At 38.0% G+C, this 18,522-nt stretch overlaps 1 protein-coding gene across 3 annotated transcripts in view; it reads right to left on the bottom strand.

Moving 5' to 3' along the window:
• Positions 1-18,522, bottom strand: part of DCC (DCC netrin 1 receptor) — a 1,201,126-nt gene that overhangs the window by 759,884 nt on the left and 422,720 nt on the right. The window contains exon 1 of one of the 3 annotated variants that reach the window (XM_058438332.1): positions 17,620-17,679. The exons of the other annotated variants lie outside the window; for them this stretch is intronic. The gene's annotated coding sequence lies outside the window, so the exon portion shown is untranslated. Of the gene's footprint in view, positions 1-17,619; positions 17,680-18,522 lie in introns of those variants that run through there. 3 annotated transcript variants of the gene reach the window in all.

Genomic DNA, 18,522 nt, shown 5'->3' on the forward strand with positions numbered 1-18,522 from the left:
TGGGAGTAATGGCTACTTGTTGAGTATTCTGCACAAAGTAAGTAGGGAAGAAGATATAGCTATAGAGATAGAATTAGATATCTCGTTAATATCCCCACTTCCTCATTCTGCCCTTTCTCCCTCACTCCTACCTTGGGGTTTTTCTTGGTACTGAAGCGTCTTCAAGATTCAGCCGGCCAGATCAACTGCAATCAAACTGGGCCTGGTCTAAACCAGTGGTTTTTATACTTGAGTGTGCATCAGAATCACCTGAAGAGCTTGTTAAACCATGGATTGCTTGGGCTCCACTACCATCATCTTTGATTCAGCAGATCTGGAATAAAGCTAAACAATTTTCAGTTTTAATCAAGTTCCCAGATGATGCTGATGCAGCTGATCAGGGACCACACTTTCTGATGCCATGGCTCCAGGCCACCATTTACCTAATCATTCTGAATATCACAAGCATCTGGGGCCCCTGTTACAGAGTGGTTTCCCAGGCCCCACAACAATTTGGTAATTACAAACTGGTAGATTTAACAACCACCTGTGGAAATTATTATTGGGGAAATTTGGTTGGCTGCAGCTTCAACAGCCTTGATTCATCTATTTTCCCCGTGTATCTGACTTATCTTTCCTACAAATTGTTGTTGTCTTTTGTATATATACTCCCACCTTTAAAAAAATATATATGTATGTGTGTATATATTTGGGCTGGACACGGTGGCTTACGCCTGTAAGCCTGTAATCCCAGCACTTTGGGAGGCCAAGGCGGGCAGATCACCTGAGGTCAGGGGTTTGAGACCAGCCTGGCCATCATGGCGAAACCCCGTCTCTACTAAAAATACAAACAAATTAGCCAGGTGTGGTGGCACATGCCTGTAATCCTAGCTACACACCAGGCTGACGCAGGAGAATTGCTTGAACCCAGGAGGCAGAGGTTGCAGTGAGCTGAGATCGCACCACTGTACTCCAGCCTGGCAGACAGAGCGAGACTCCATCTCTCTCTCTCTCTCTCTCTCTCTAGATAGACAGATAGATAGATAGATAGACAGACAGACAGACAGATAGATAGAGATAGATAGAGATACAGAGATATATATTTGGGGGGGTTAATTTTTCAATTCTTGTAAACTTTTTATATCAATGCCCACAGTATTGTTGGGGAAACTAATAAAGATTTGGTGAATACATCATCTTGAAATAGAACTCATAGTTAAGGATATAAAATATAAGGCTGACCTCTTCGTTGTGGCTACTAACTTACTCGATGTTCAGATAACAAAATTGCTGTAATGTGTTCATCATGTAAGATAAAAATCTTCACCATTAAGAGTTCAAAGGCCAGAATCTTAGTTTGATATCTAACCAACTGAAAGAATAAATTTTAACACATAGGCTACAGTTTTCAGGGATCTACTTACCTTAAATCTAGGCTCTTCCACTCAAAGTATAATTTCATTTTGCAAAGTTATTTGCAGTTGCTGTTAATCATTATAGCAGTCCCTGGAGGATGTGGTGGGGTTCTCTCATAAAAGTCATAAAGGGATTGAAGAGTCATCATGTAATAGCTATAGCCTTACAGTCAATCTGCCATCAAGGATCTGTGCCCATAGCACTCTGAATGCGAAACAACCAACCAATTTGCAGTTTATTTTCTTGGCAATGAAAATATTTGCAACCATTTTGATATGTATTTAAGCAGGAAATCTCCAGAATAAGCAAGAAGGAGAAATATGTGTACTGTGCTACTGTAACTTCAAGTTTAGAGGCAAGAAACTAGAGATAAGATGCTAAAACACTCTTTGGGGAATTTCAGCTTCCAGTGAGTCCTTACCATGAAATAAATAAATAAAGAAAGAAAAAACACCACCCAATATAATAAAAAACAAAAGCACTCTGATGGATCAGATCCTTTTCTGGACTGAAATCTCCTTGAAGGCAGGACCTTATCTCATTTGAGTTATTATTTCTTTTTTGTTTTGTTTTGTTTTGGGATGCTTGTTTATTTGGAGCAGGGTTGAATATGGTACATGAAGTTATTATTGGCCATTAATACCTTCACACACACACACACACACACACACACACACACACACACACACACACATATGCTTTGCCTTATTTGAAGTCTTCATTTTAACTTCTTGGTTATAAAAGTAATCTTTGTTCATTGTAAAAAATTTGGAAAATACCATACCAATTCCAAAGTAACCACTATTCATTAAAATTAATAAGAGCCAAAGAGCGGATAAGCAGCTGATGAGATCTTTCTTTAAGGAGAAAATACAGCCAGCTCTGAAATTGATCCTAGAGATGTACTTTTCCCTTTGTTGCACAGTATTATTAGACCTCCCATGGTAGTTTCTCTGATTAAGTACCTTGGACATTAACTGTCAGCCAGAGGGAAGGAACTGAAAGCAGAATAAATTTTGCAACTCTAAACTTATTAAAGCTCTAATACAAATCATCACATCACTTCTGCCATATACCATGGCGATCCATAGAGATGCATTTAATAAGGCTTTCTGAAAAATAAATTGCTGGTGCCCCACAATATACACTTACAAACCCCTCGCTATTATTCTCTTGATATCCATGGTTTACTGTCTGTTTTTAATCATGGTACAATGGAATAGTCTTAAAAGAATAACAGTTAACATGAAGTTCCTAAACCAAGAGATATTCAGCATAAATTGACAAAATCGCCATTTACCTAAGTGTTTGTCATGACAATAACTTCTAATGAAGAGAATCTGATAGTTAATAGCTTCCAAGAATCAAAACTGATTCAACTCTAGTAAGTAAAAAGGATGTATCATTGAGTAAACAACCACATTATGAAAAAAAGAGGTTATTATGGAGTAACAAAGCATAGTGTTATCTTGTGTAAACATGAAACCATAGACGTATTAAACTTTGGTATATATTAGAATCACCTGGGGAGCTAATAAAGAAAACAGCCTCACTGAGGTAGAACACCTGGGCCTTGTTCTTTCTTTTTTTTCTTTTCTTTTTTTACAAGTTTCTACAGAAGATTCTGTTACACACCGAATTTGAGATGCACTGAACTTACGAGTTAATTAAAATATGAGAGAGGTGACTAGAGAGAGAAGGTGTGTGGAGGGGGCAAACAAAAAACATTTCAGTGCTACTTGGCCTTTTGGCTAAGATCAAGTGCAAAAAACTGTTCAATATTAAAGGAGGTTTTTGATATTGAAGAAATTCCCACCTCCTTCACATAGATAAAATAGCACAGAGAAAACTTTGTTAGAGACCTCTCTGATAACAATGTCTCCATCTTATATTAGTGAGTGTAATGCACAAAAACGTCTTTGGGTTCGGAAATTGACTCACTAGTGTTTCTATGTAGAGGAAGTTTCCTGCTTATCTGTCCCTCCATAGAGTATAGGAAAGAAAAGTGAGAGCATCCCCAGCCTCTGGAAGGAGAAGAAGGCTAGTGGCTCTCTAAGGGAGAAAGCGCTAGAGAAATCACAACGTCAGCTAATATTGGGCTCAGGCATATTCCCTTTTAATTTGAATAAATATTTTTAATTGGAACTGAAAAATAATTACATTACTCATTTATTTAAATATTCATTCTATGTGAATACTTTTTCTTTACTGCATTAAAAAAATATATGCTCTCCACCTTCTGCCTGCTTCATGTACCATTCTGTGCATTCATCTGGGCTCAAGCATTAGCTCTAATGCTGGGCCACCCCAGGGCTCCTCTTTGCTCAGATGACATTGAATAAATCAGGCCCAGTGAGGCATGAACGTAAACTTCAGAGCATTTGAAAAGTGCTTTCTGAATAGAAAAGCAGATTATTTCTTTAAAATGGAAAAAATGAATGCCACTAATTTTCCCCTATGGAGGCCCAGTGGGAAGGAGAGGCCAAGAACATTGTCCCATCTTCCTCAGCATGTGAGGAACCGTGTATAGAAAATGAAATGATCTCTGGACCATGTGCCTTGAAGGATGGGGAAGGAAGATGAACCCTGAATCATGTAATGCTCTGAATGTGAGATCACTATTAAAAGTCCTGACTTCTACATGCAGACTTTTATCTTTTCTAAGTCCAAGATTCCATGACTCACCAAGTCCTTGCTCTCTAGGTTGTCCCTGTACACTGATAATTAAAGTCTTTTGACTTTTCATTGGATTACTTCACTCTTAAATGAATAGAGAAGTCATGGGCTCCAGTAATCATGAGCTTAACCCTCAGCTCCTTGGCTCTGCAGTTCTGATGATTCCAGTTCAGTCACTGCCCATGACACTGGTAGGATATTCAGACACTGTAATACTGTGCCCACTGTGAATACAACAGCAAAGATGACAGATAAGATTCCGACTGTTCTCAGGAAGCCTTCACTCTAGTGAAGAAGGCATGTGCTAAACAAATAATAATGAAATTATAATTGGCAATTGTTATGAAGGACATTGAGGGCATGGTATGTGGTAGTAGTTAGCAGTGATAACTAAACACTCAACAGATAGCTCAGAGAAAGAAACAGCAAAACAGCTCTAAAGAATGAACACAGCAATGAGCTAAACCAAAGGCAGCTGTGTTTAGGATCGCCACGAAATTACCCCATAGTCCAAGACTTGGTGTGGGAGGAAGTGAGACATGCTCAAGGAAGTGAAAAAAAATATATATGGCTGGAGCATTATGAAGAAATTGGCAGAAATGAAGTTGGCTGGGGAGGAAGGAGAGGAAAAGAGAGAGAAGGGATGGCAGGAGGAAGCTAGATTACACAGGGCTTTACATTTCACTAAAGGTTTATATTTGATCCTAAAAGCAGTGGAAAATCATTCACCAACTTCAAATGGTTTAAAAGACAACTCTCCTTTGTGTATGAAATATACTGTCAACTAATTAATAGACTGTTTTAGGAGAAGCAGGCAAGAGATGATGGCAGTTTCTGTTTGGATGGTGTTAATAGACATGGAAAGAAATAAACACACTAAAAATGTTTTGAAAACATAGCCAACTGGTTTTTGATAAAGGAACAAAGACAGTATTATGGTGAAAGACAGTTTTTTTCAACAAATGATGCTGAAACAACTGGACATCATCATGCAAAAGAAAAATAAAGAATCTAGACACAGACCTTACATACTTCACAAACTTAACTCAAAATGAATCACAGACATAAATGTAAAATATGAAACTATAAAACTCCTAGAAGAAAACACAGAAGAAAGTCTAAATGATCTTGGGTATAGAGATGGCTTTTAGACAACTTTTGAGATACGACAATGTGTAAAGGCATGATTCTTGAAAGAAATAATTGATAGACTGAGTTGCATTAAAATTAAAAACTTCTGCTGCATGAAGGATGCCATCAAGAGAATGAAGACACAAGCTCCAGAACAGGAGAAAATATTTACAGAAGATGTATCTGATAAAGGACTGTCAAACAAAATATACAAAAATTCTTAACACTCAGAAAAAAATGAATAATTCAATTTTTAAAACAGGTAAAAGACCTGCACAGATATCTGAGATATCTGACCAAAGAAGACACACAGGTGGCAAATAAGCATATGAAAAGATACTCTATATCATATGTCATTAGGAAGTGATAAATTAAAATAACAGTGAAATACCACTATGCATCTAATTAGAATGACCAAAAGCCAGAACACTGACATCAAATGATGAAAATTATGTGGAGAAACAAACTGTCATTAATTGCTAGTGAAACTGCAAAATGGTACATCCACTTTGGAAGATAATTTGTCAGCCATGTAAAAATACAATGCAATTAGGTGGGAGTGAAAGAATTCTCAATATATATCAGGAAGTGATGATTTTCTAGGATTCTCCTGAAATAACCTAGAACTGAAGACTTGCTACCATGTCTTTTATTGAGGGAATTCCATTTTTTCCTAGACAACCCACATATGATCCTTTTGGGAAGCCATAGTAGTTACTCAGTCCTCAAGACATTTTAAGGTCTGATATCAAATGGCCACAGATATTTTTCTCTTCTGTTGCTTCCTTGTTTATTTCTCTCTCACTCTTTTCTAATTCTAACTTTCTAAAACCTAATTCTTCAGGAGATTTAACTGTAGGTATTTCAAGGTGTAAAGAGAGTAGCTGTATTACTGAATAATATTGACTGAAATCCTCCCTATGCTAAATAATGACAGAAAGGTGGAAAATAAACCACATGCACACACACACACACACACACACATGCAAACAAGACTTAAAAACAAACAAGCAAGATTAGAGTGAATGTTGTAAAGCTTTAGAAAAAGGTCTTATGCTAGCCACAACATAATACAAATGTTGAAATAAACAGACTGGGGACTAAGAATTCTATAATCAGTCAGGGTCTTGTCATGGTAAAGTATACCCCTCGGATAGCACAAAGTCTAGTCTGAAATGTTGAGGGCAGCATAGCAGAGCTCTTTGCTTTCTACAGAAAGTCTTTGTGAGTTTCAGTAATGAAAATCAGCAGCCCTGACCTGTGTTGACCACATCTGTAGATTCTTCCCCCACTGGCGATTTACCATAGGTAAGCTTTCTCTCTCCAATTTCTGAGGCACAGCAGACAAGTGAAAAAGTGTGAAAAGGTTACTCATAATAAACTGAGAAATGGATAAACTTGTAATTTTTAAAACATGTGAAACACATGTTCCCCAGGTAAGACCTTACACTCTAAATGTCAAGCCAGAGTGAATTCTTAAAGCTGAGTTATAAAGCTCTGAAAATAGAGTTTACAATGAAAATGTTGACAGGCTCTTGGAGCGACTGTAGTATAGAAAATTTAATATGTCACCTTGTTTTACAAGATTTTACTGGCAGAGAAGAAAATTAAAACATTTAACATCTTTCACTTCACCAAATTGCTTTCCTCCTCCAAACTGTGGTGCCATTTGTAGCGCTATTTCATTTGTAATCCTTGTTACTGTCATTGTGCCTAACACACATTCTCAACTCAGCACTCACATTTTCTTTCTGAAGTGCTAACATGCTTATTGGGGAGGCATTATCTGGTAATCTTGTTCACATTTTCTGAAGGCATGTTAAGTTATAAGAGTTGTTGTGGAGGAAAGGCTGAAATTATTTACATAAATACACAGGCAACATAAATAATGCTGATTATTAAAATATTTCATAGAAAAACGGCTTTTAAAAAGCCCTTTTTTAAAGTGAAACATTTGTACTACAGGTATTTACACAAATTCAAGGGAAAAATAAGACTTGGGAAAAATGGCTTAGTGTTGGAAGAAACAAATTTAGACCTTCGGGCAAAATAGAGTAACTGCTTGCAGTTTTTGAATACAAGAAACCAACAAGCATAAAAGGAGGGATAATTTTGTAAGCCAGTTATAAATAATGAAGATTTGTGTGAAAACATAGTTGTTAATTCAAGTCATCATAAGCATGAGTCTCTTGACCCCATTATTTTTATGTCTGTAATGACCATTTACTTTTGTGATTTGTTAAAGGCTGCCTGGGGTAGCTGGCCAATAGGTAGTTTACATGCCTTCCTAGAATGTAGTGAAATTGTCCCAAGGTTTGCCAACCCACAGAAAGTTCTTCAAAGCCATGACAAACTTTACTTCTGACTTTTGCTAAGTGAGGTTAAAGAGATGTATTTCAATATCATCAAATAATAAAATCATGAACGCTGAGTATTATCCAACTACTTTCTAGCACAGTCATTATTTTATTGATCCCATTTACTTCAGGCAGAAGTATTGATCCTACAATATTGGTGCTAAGAACTTTAAAAAGACAAATATAATCTCATATGTTTGCACAAGGCCCACCTAGATGGGGAACAACAAACCTCTGCATGGGAAACAGGCCAATACTCACAGAGCAGCAAAGACACAGGATATGTGTCCCCACATAGAAAAAGGCTTCTTCATGGGGATTCTGTCTTCCTATTTGCTGCAAGGTACCTAGGGAATCTTTAATACTGCCCTGATTTTCTGTTTTTCATAAAGCCTCACTTATTGAGCTTTTACTATTGATGGGGACAGGGAACAGAGAAATTCTAGGCAGAAAAGAGCGGGTCCCTGACAAAATCTCACCCTCGAGCTGAAAAGCCTGAAATCACTACCTAAAATGAGAACTCATATCCCTGTTTTCCTGCTCAAATGTTGCCTTTTCCTAAACCACCCATGGCCCCACCCCGTTTCATCATGTGCCTATAAAGACCCCAGACTCAGCGAGCAGAGGGAAGAAGCAGCCAGACGACTGGAGAGAACTGGCTTGACTTCAGAGGAACAGCTTGATGGCATAACTTCAAAAAAGAATCCAGCCAGAGATGGCCAGACTTCAAGGGAAGATTACCTACCCTTCCCCCACACTGTACCCTTTTCAGCTTCTCTTCTCACTGACAGTCACTTTCATCAGCAATAAAATCCCTCATATTTAGCATCTTTCAATTCATTCATACAACCTTATATTTCCTGGATGCTGGACAAGAGCTTGGGAGCCATGAGTGCGGATACAGAAGGCTGTCACACAGTCCCTTTGCCTTTGTTGGCAGAGGGTAGCCATGGGCCCAATGAGCTGTTAACACTGAAGCTGTCTGCAGATGGCAGACCTAAAAGCACCGTAACTTACCCTCTGGGGCTTTGGGAATCGCAAGCATCCCACCTGGATGCTGCCATGGGGCCTGCACAGAGTTCGCTCCTGCTGGCGCCCAAAAGTGCTCACTCTGGCTCCTCTACCTGCTCACCTGTGCACTCCCTCCTGTGCAGGTGTGCAGCAGGTCTGAGTGATTGGAGTTTGATCCTGCCAGCACCAAAATGGCTGGCTGGTTCCAGCACTTGTGCACTCCAGTTCCCGACTTGTTCACTTGTGTGCTCCCTCCACAAGGAGTTGAGAGCAGTGGGCTGAGTAAAGGAAGCACCCCTGTTGCAAGTCCCATGGGGGGTCAGGGAAATGTCCTGCTTCACTATGTTTTAGGTCCTCTGTTCAGCATGATTTGGTAATCTTCACAATAACCTTAGAAGGTAGACACTATCTCATAGCCGTATTTAATACATGAAAAAACTAGGCACAGAACATTTCCACAGTTGTCCCAAGTTTGCAGAACTAGTGAATGGCCAAGAGATAGATTCTCAGGCTGACTAGCTCTGAAGCTTGTGCCCCTAACCACCGTGTTACCCCACACAACTAATAAGGTTCTGTGGAGTCTCACTGCCTAGGGAAGCTAAGACAAATGTAACATGGTCTGTGTCTTTATGAGATCTTTGGCCAGGGGAGGAGTCACGTTTGTCTAGGAGCCTTGTAAGGATACAGTGTAATATGCTCCATACAATGACAGAGGGAAGGATAGATTATGGTGAGCACAAAGAAGATGGAGCCTCTCCTAGTCTAGGGGGCCAGTTACAGGTTCCTGAAGGTGGGTTGCAAGAACTGAGTCTGAGGAGAAAAAGGCAAGTGCTAGCATGATGTATGAGAGAATAAGGCATATAGAATAAAGGGCACAAAGCCATGGCACCAGAATGCACATTTATCAAACTGCTGTTAAAACATGAAGAGATGAGTATGGATTTGGTTACAAACAACGCTAGAGTCTGGGTGCGGTGGCTTATGCCTGTAATCCTAGCACTTTGGGAGGCCAAGGCAGGAGGATCACTTGAGGTCAGGAGTTCAAAACCAGCCTGGCCAACATGGTGACCCCATCTCTATTAAAAATACAAAAAAAAAAAAAAAAAAAAAAAATTAGCCAAGCATGCTAGCACATGCTTGTAATCCCAGATACTCGGGTGGCTGAGGCAGGAGAATCGCTTGGCTTGAACCTGGGGGGCAGAGGTTGCAGTGAGCTGAGATCGCATCACTGCACTCCAGCCTGGGCAACATGAGCAATAATCTGTCTCAAAAAAAAAAGAAAAAAAAATGAGACTAGAGGTATAGGCAGGACTCAGATGCCAAAAGACATTTAGGCCACCAGAAAGAGTTCTCATTCTTCTATGGTATGCTAATGTGACTCTATGGGGTCTGACATTATATACAGAGCCTGAAAAATTATTATTTTGGACCTAAGAGGAATCCCAAAATAGTTCATGGAGTGATATCTACTAGAAACTTCTTTTTACAGACAGCAGAAGACACACAGATCAGTACATGGATAATTGTCTTAGACTATGTGTATTACTATAAAGGAATATCTGAGGTTGGATAACTTATAAAGAAAAAATGTTCAGCTGGCTTTCAGTTTTGAAAGCTGTGCAAGAAACATGGTGCCAACATCTACTTCTGATAAGGGCCTCAAGCTGCTTCCATTTGTGGCAGAAGGTGAAGGGAAGCCAGCATGTACAGAGATCACATGATAAGAGAGGAAACAAGAGGGAGACGGAGGAGACACCAGGCTCTTTTTAACAACCAGCTCTCCTGGGAACTAATAAAGCAAAAGCTCATTTATTACTGTGAGGATAGCGCTGAGCCATTCTGAGAAATCCACTGTCATAACACAAACACCTCCCATTAGGCCCCACCTTGTGGATCAAATTTCAACATGAGGTTTGGAGGGGACGAGTATCCAAACCATAGTCAGAAACCTAGGACATGGATGAGATGCATTCCTCTAGGTTTCCATGTATATGATTCTCTCTGACAAATGCCTATGGCTGTTCATCAACAGTGTCAACTCATCACTACTCTTATCAGAGTAGGCAGTAGGCTTCAATAATATTTACAAGTTAAGAAGAAGCCAGCTGTATTTGCTCAGTCAATAGCAGAAAAACAAATTCTGGCTTACAAAGTTTAGGTCCAGGCTAATAAAATGCTCTTGAATATACCAGTTTCTATCAAAATGTTCATACCCTTTGATTAAGTGATTACATCACTAGGTAAGAAGAAGGCTTGTCAAAGGTATGTACAGAAGAGCATTTACTAAATACAAGAATATTCATTAATGAAATATTAGCAAAAGCAAAAATTCAGAAACAATTAGAATAGCTTTCAATATATGAATCATAAACCATGAAATATTGTGCAGGAATTAAAAAGCATGAGACTGATCTGTAAGAACAAATATAGAAAGATGCCCAAGATATATCATTAAGTGAAAAAACAAGCCACAGGATAATCAGATAATCTCATTTATGTTGAATAGCAAAGACAGAAAGTAGATAAGTGTTTTCCAGAGCAGGAGGAGAAGGGGAGATAGGAGTGATGAAAATGTTATGGAATTAGATAGTGGTGATGGTTGCACAATTTTATGAATATTCTAACAGTGACTGGATTATATACTTTTAAAGGGTAAATGTTATGGTATATAAACTATTTCCCACTAAAAACAAATAAACAAATCCCAGATATTCACAATGTGTATACTGAGGTGGAAGAGAACATTTATTTTATCTGCAATTACATATTCCACACCTGGCCACTCCTGGGCTGGGACATAACTGGAAACAACTTTAGAAAAATAGCCACAAGTTTGGCTCATGGAGTGCCCAATGCACTGTGGGATCCAAAGGATGCTCCTGGAACCCATGCCTTCTGCATCAAAGAAATACTAATTATTTTTTATGTCATGTTTCAGCCTTTGGAGATGAATTCCTTTGCAAAAGGGACCACAAAAATCCAATCCAATAAAACCAACCAGCACTGAAATTTAATGTTGAAGCTGTATAGGCTTTATTAATCTTTAACACATTTTCTTAAATAGGTTTCTAGTTGGTGAAGTGTTCCAGGTAAAATCTTAGTAAATGAACCTGATGAGCAGCCTGTTTTAAGGGTGGTAAAGCCTCAGGGTTACAATGAAATTGATTTTTTAAAGCAGATTTTAAAAATGTGTGTAAAAAGAACAAGGGTTATAAATCAACAAGCAGATTTTATGACCGTGGTGTTCATCAGTGGATTGAAGATACAGAGGCTTATCTAGGAAGAGTTATCTAAATGGAAAGGTGTGTGAATGTGTCTGTGTACTGTGTTTATATCTAAATATCTCTGGGTAACCTGAGTTAGGATATAAATAGCGTAAATTCATTCCTTTACAGATCATGGGAAATATGCAGATGTGATAGAATACAGATCCTGTCACACAAACTATATCCCACATATATAACCATCTTTTTTTTTTAACTTGTGATCTCACTCTGTTGCCCAGGCTGGAGTGCAGTAGTGCAATCATAGATCATCGCAGCCTCGAACTCCTGGGCTCAAGCAACCTCCCACGTCAGCCTCCTAAGTAGCTAGGATTGCAGGCATGTACTACCATACCTGGCTAATTTTTAAATCTTATGTAGAGACGGGATCTTGCTATGTTGCCCAGACTGGTCTCAAACTCCTGTCTTTAAGTGATCCTCCTGCTTCAGCCTCCCAAAGTGTTGGGATTACAGGCATGAGCCACCACTCCCAGCCCCAGATATACTGAGACCTATCAAACATTTTTTTTAATTTTTGTTAAAAAAATGTTGTTGGTTTTTTTTTGAGATAAGGTCTCACTCTGTCACTCAGACTGCAGTGCAGTGGCACGCTGACAGCTTACAGCAGCCTTGACCTCCTGGCTCAAGTGATCCTTCTGCCTCAGCCTCCCAAGTAGCTGGGACTACAGGCATGCACCACCACAGCCAGGTGATTTTTTATTTTTTTGTAGAAACAGGGGTCTCACTATGTTGCCCATGCTGATCTTGAATTCCTGGGCTCAAGCAATCCTGCCATTTCAGCCTCCCAAATGTTGGGATTACAGGCATGAGCCACCATGCCCAGCCTATCAAACTATTTAAGTGTAACTTTTCTCTGACACATGCTCATTGGGATTCTGAAGGTAGACATGCTACTCTGAGAAACCAAACTTTGAGGCTTAACTGCCCTCCAGAAATTAGAACCCCATAGCTCCATCTGGCCCAATTAGAGATACTGGAGTTACATTTCATAATAAGCACTAGTTAAGAACCTGTGATAAATTCTGTGTACCTAAGAGCTGCTTCTCAGATGCTCAGATGCTGTGGGAATTTTTCTTTTTCCTTTTTTTTTTTTTTGAGACAGAGTCTCGCTTTTTTGCCCAGGCCGGACTGCAGTGGCACTATCTAGGCTCACTGCAAGCTCCGCCTCCCAGGTTCACGCCATTCTCCTGCCTCAGCCTCTCGAGTAGCTGAGACTACAGGGAGAATTTTTCAAACAAGGCTTTTCAATGGAAGTGCTTTGACCTTTGAGGCTAAGGCTCTGTCTTTTAACAGGAAACTTCCAAAGAACTCTGGGCTAGAGCACTAAGAGTCACAGGTATGTGTGTGTGCATGTGTGTGTGTTTGTTCATTCCCAGTATAACATACAATGAAGAGATAAATTTGGAAATTTGGGACCTACTCTGATTATTGAATTTCTATCAAAAATATTTATCATTGTTGTTTTATTGTTACTGTTTTATGTTAACTTCATGATTCAAAGTCCAAAACAACTGATTTGCTAGGTCAAAAATATGTCGCTCCTTTATGAATCCAAATGGCTCTTTCTGATTTATTATAACTCTTACCTCTACCAAATAATAGGCAAATTTAGCAATGATGGGTGTAATGACTGATATGATTTGGCATGTCCAAACCCAAATCTCATCTTGAATTACCATGTGTTGTGGAAGGGACCCTGTGGGATGTAACTGAATCATGGAGGCAGGTCTTTCCCATACTGTTCTCATGATAGTGAATAAGTCTCACAAGATCTGATGGTTTTAAAAAGGGGAGTTACCCTGCACAAGCTCTCTCTTTGTCTGCCACCATCCGTGTAAGATGTGACTTGCTCCTCCTTGCCTTCTGCCATGATTGTGAGGCCTCCCCAGCCATGTAGAACTGTAATAAACCCCTTTTTCTTCCCAGTCTCTGGTATGTCTTTATAAGCAGTGTGAAAATGGACTAATACAATGACCAATATATTAGACTGCTTATTATAGAGTATATAGATACAGATTATAAATATAAAGACTGTTAACAATAACTTTTTACAGGGAGGTAAGTAATTGTGTTCACTAACTGTATTCATTACTTTCATCTATATATACTGCTTATGGTAGTACACGTTTAAGATGGTTGAGGTACCATACACTGAGATTTTCCATGATTTCCTCTAATTAATTTACTTGGCTTCCAGGACACATTCTAGGTTTTGATGTCTCTTTACTTTGTAGACAAGCTTTGTATCTAATATTAATATCTTAATTCAAATGTGTTTGTATACAATTATTGAGTTTAAATAATATATTTTACCATATGCATAAAAATATCATAGGAAAATAATCAGTACCAGAAATAGGTTCTTAAAGTTATTATCCATCATTTTTTCATCAGAATTGTACAACTCTGCTATCTAATGTAATGCTACAATTATTCTACTTAATGATGGGGTGCAGGACATGCTACACCAAAATGCGGCAGTTTGGAGGTCACTCTGACTATCTTCCAGCTTTCTATGTGAGAGCTGTCCATAAAAGAAACCCTCATGTGACAGGCGTCCTGCCCAATAGCCAGGGGAAGTGATAGGGTCTGGTTCTGTGTCCCCACTCAAATCTCATCTTGAATTGTAACCCAAATTGTAATCCCCACGTGTTGTGGGAGGGACCTCGTGGGAGGTGATTGAGCCATGTGGGTCGTTCCCCAATGCTGTTCTCATGATAGTGAGTTCTCGTGAGATCTGATGGTTTCATGAGTGGCTTTCCCCCCTTTCACTCTGCACTTCTCTCATTCTTCTCCTTCCTGCTGCCATGTGAAGAAGGACATGTTTGCTTCCCTTTCCACCGTGATTATAAGTTTCCTGAGGCTTCCCCAGCCCTGCAGAACTGTGAGTCACTTAAACCTCTTTCCTTTATAAACTACCCAGTCTTGGGCAGTTCTTTATAGCAGTGTGAGAACAGATTAATACAGGAAAGATCATACAGAGGTGCAGACAATTATTTGAACAATCAGACCTTATTCAATTTCCCCCAGTTTATTTCCATTTGTCTATGCTCTCTGTCCAATCATGTTTTTCCACAATTCTCCACTTCTCTTATAAGACTTAGCATAAAAATATAAAGCTTTCCCTAGGGGTTTGGGTCTTCATTTCTGAAAGTTACTTGTGTATAACTTTGTTTGAATAAATTTATTATGCTTTTTTCTTGTTAATCTGTGTTTTGTTAAACAGATTAACAAGATTAACAGTGTAATATATTTTCCTTGTGATGTAAAGAAATGTATTACATTATTTTCTCTCACATTACTATGATTTGAATCTTTTTTATCTTGACATTTTTCAAGAAACTTAAATTTTTATATTCAAAAAGGTTTTCTAAAATTCAAGAGTTTTTGGTTACTATTACTGAGTTGTGTTAGATGTTTCTCCTGCATTTTCATTACAGTACCAGCAAAAATCAAACTGTAGATAGCTTAAGAGTTGAATAAGAGAACAGAGCTCTTAAGATACTGATTAAATTTGGAATGAATAATTAGCTATTTCCATTGTCACATGAATTAGAATTCATAACAAAGAAAAGGAAATGAAAGGTTGGAAATTTTTTTAGGTTATTTTGTTGATGTTTCTACTATAAAAAGCCTTGTCAAGTTCTCTATTGTAAATTTTACAATGTAGAAGATGTCTTTTCACTCTGCATATTTTTCAGGAATATATTTATATTTTAATTTTATTGCAGAGTTAATTGACTTAGGAAGGAGGCAACTAAAACCTTCCTCTTTAAAATGCAATTGTTTGAGTTGAGGGTGTGTGGGCTGTGTGATGGAATAGGCATTGGGGAAATATTGGTGATGGCTGTATCTCAATTTGATTTAGCAATAAAATTAAAGAAAAATGATAAGACTAGTAAGCATACAACAGTTACTTATAAGACCACATTTATTTCTTATTTTGTCTTTCTCTCATGCTTTAACTACAAAACAATAGGAACATTTAGCTAAATGAAGATCATTAAGTCATTAAGAATTATGGAGTCAGAGCAATTTAATTCTCTGCTTATCATTTGAAAATAAACAATATCTCTATAAATGTAAAATGGAAAGCTCTGCACTGTAACCGAACCTTCCCAAATAGAATTCTGAGCATATTCAAGGGCCCTGGGATACATTTTCCAAACTGCTGCACAGGATGAAGTTGACCTTCTAGGCAAAATGCTTATATTTGCTCCTGTAGAGAGAAGAAATATAAACATTTTTCTTGCTGTTTCCTTTATATAACATTTGAGTGACCTGAGGCAATGTGGTTTATTCTTCCTTCTCTTCTGTTAAGGTTTTTTTTTCAGGTTCTTTTAAGTAAGAACATAAAGGTCAGGTTATCATTTCACAAAATGCTTCATTCTAGTTTCTCTCACCATAATATGCTTTCACTAATTATTTCATAACTCATTTAAATGGGAGGCATTCTAGAAGAGAATTCACTGAAACAACTCCTCAAGTAACTAATTATTTTTTTTTAAAACACAGGGGAATTTTAATTATAATGCCAGTGTTATTTAAAAGGAGAGTGTGACAATTTGCATCTTGAACATCTATTGTAATAGGGAAGAAAAAAATATGTCCCTGAATGAAATAGCAACTCAAGTAAATGCAATTTAGTTGGCCTTTTATTTTCTTGATTTTTAAGAAGCAGAAAAAAAAATATGCAAACTTGGCCTGAATTGTAAAACCAATTAGAAAGATAAAAGATTACCAAATTGTGTTCCTAGAAAGATCATTATTTATGAGCTTATTTTAAAAATTATATGCTGTCTGTTTTTCTGACACAGATTTGTCATGTGTCACTATTGAATGTATAGCTATGATAGCAAAATCTTCTCATCTTAGAAGAAAACATCTAAATCATAGTGTTTCCCACAAGGAGTTGACATTTTCAAGGGACTAAGTGGATAAATCGATTTTCATTATTATTATCATTATTACCATTATTGTTATTTTCCTTAATTTGTATTGTGGAGAGTTTCATTGATTAAAAATAAATGACTGATTACATAAGAAATTGTTTACAGAGTTCTGAAACATAGTCCTTAGATTGAGAAGCAAAGTGATAAGGGAATAAGTGTACATCTGGATTTAGACTATCTAAGTCCCAGTCTCTGGCCATAGAGCTCTTAGCTTTTTCCAGTAAGTTCTTAACCTGTCAATTTGGGTACTTATATCACAGACTGTTTCTGAGCATAACAAGGTAATGTATACAGATTCACTTTCTGAAGCAGAAACTGCTATAAAAAGCAAGTCAGTGGTTTTAATACTAAGATGTAAATGCTCAAAAATTAACAAAGACAAATCTACCTGGATACAATACACTATAATGTATCCAGCAGTCGGCATTGCTTTACCCTTGGAGAAGCCTGTCCCACGCCATCCCCAGAAGTATAAATGCAAGCAAAAGTACCACTTAGGCTCCAACTGTGCTCCTTAGAGCGTGCAGGGCAAGTGAGTGGACAAGGAGCTGTGTGGGTGGGTAGGTGTGGGGATGGGTGGACAGGTGGTCATGGTTGTATAAAAAAGCAAAATAAAATGGGATTTTTATGTTTATTCATAGGAAATCTGTTGTTATCTAGTCTTCTTACATATTAGAATTAATCCCTCATCCCCAGGACAGTACCAGTTGTGTTAAACTCCAAGTCAAGACCAAGTGAACTCCCATGAACAAGCTTCAGTGAATCTTTTTCAGTTGAAAAGCCATTAAGAAGGCTGAGAGGAGTGCCCTGTACCTGTTTCGGAAATGATTGTAAGGTCACAATCTCAAACGCCTCCTCTGGTCAGTACAAACTGTATTGATTGCATTAACATAATAGTAGATCCACTGGTCAAAAATGAATCTTTTATTCCAAGGGATTTGGGCACTGCTTGCCAAAAAATCTCCGTAGATTTAACTTTTTGAAAACTCAATTCAGGCTTGCCAGTTTGTGTTCACAGATTGCAAAGGCAGATATCTGATCCAAGATTACAATATGTATGTCTCAGGATTTGTTGCCTATTTTTCATTGCCCTGAAAAAAAATTTTGCATCATCACATGGGAATACTGAAAGTTGTTCATTCCTAATAATTATTAAAATAACACAATAATAATCATTGTTAGTTCTATTTACACTATGGCTGTCATTGAATAAGAATCTACTCTGCACTAGAGCTTTACATCCTAGATGTTGTTTGAAAATTACCACAGCCTTGGGAGGTAGGTTATTATTATGTCTGCTGAACAGAAAATAATCCAGAGGCTCAGATAGCTGGCAACATTTAGAGTGGGGAAGATGTGCTTGGCCAGATGCAAGTTCATTTTCACGGTAAGGGTTAGGGAAGGAATGAAGAAATGCTCATGCTTTTTCCTTTTTAAGTGGCACTTGAATATTCCCAAACAGTCAATTTTCTAATCACAAAGTTTTCAATAGTTAATTAATTTGTAGGCTATTGAGATGTAAAGCAAATTATTCCAACTCAGTTTATAAACATATATGGGTGAGTTTGATCTGCTGAAATCTAGTGAAGAAGGAGAAGGAGTAGAAGGGAGACAAAGAAGAGAAGGAGAGGTAGAGAGGAGGATGGCAACAGCGGAAAGCTCTCTTATGTGGCATAAAGCCCCATGTCTTCATTTGTAAGGCAAATGTCTACTATT

This window comes from Hylobates moloch, unplaced genomic scaffold, assembly GCF_009828535.3.
Source record: "Hylobates moloch isolate HMO894 unplaced genomic scaffold, HMol_V3 SCAFFOLD_5, whole genome shotgun sequence".
In the NCBI taxonomy this organism is placed as follows: Eukaryota; Metazoa; Chordata; class Mammalia; order Primates; family Hylobatidae; genus Hylobates; species Hylobates moloch.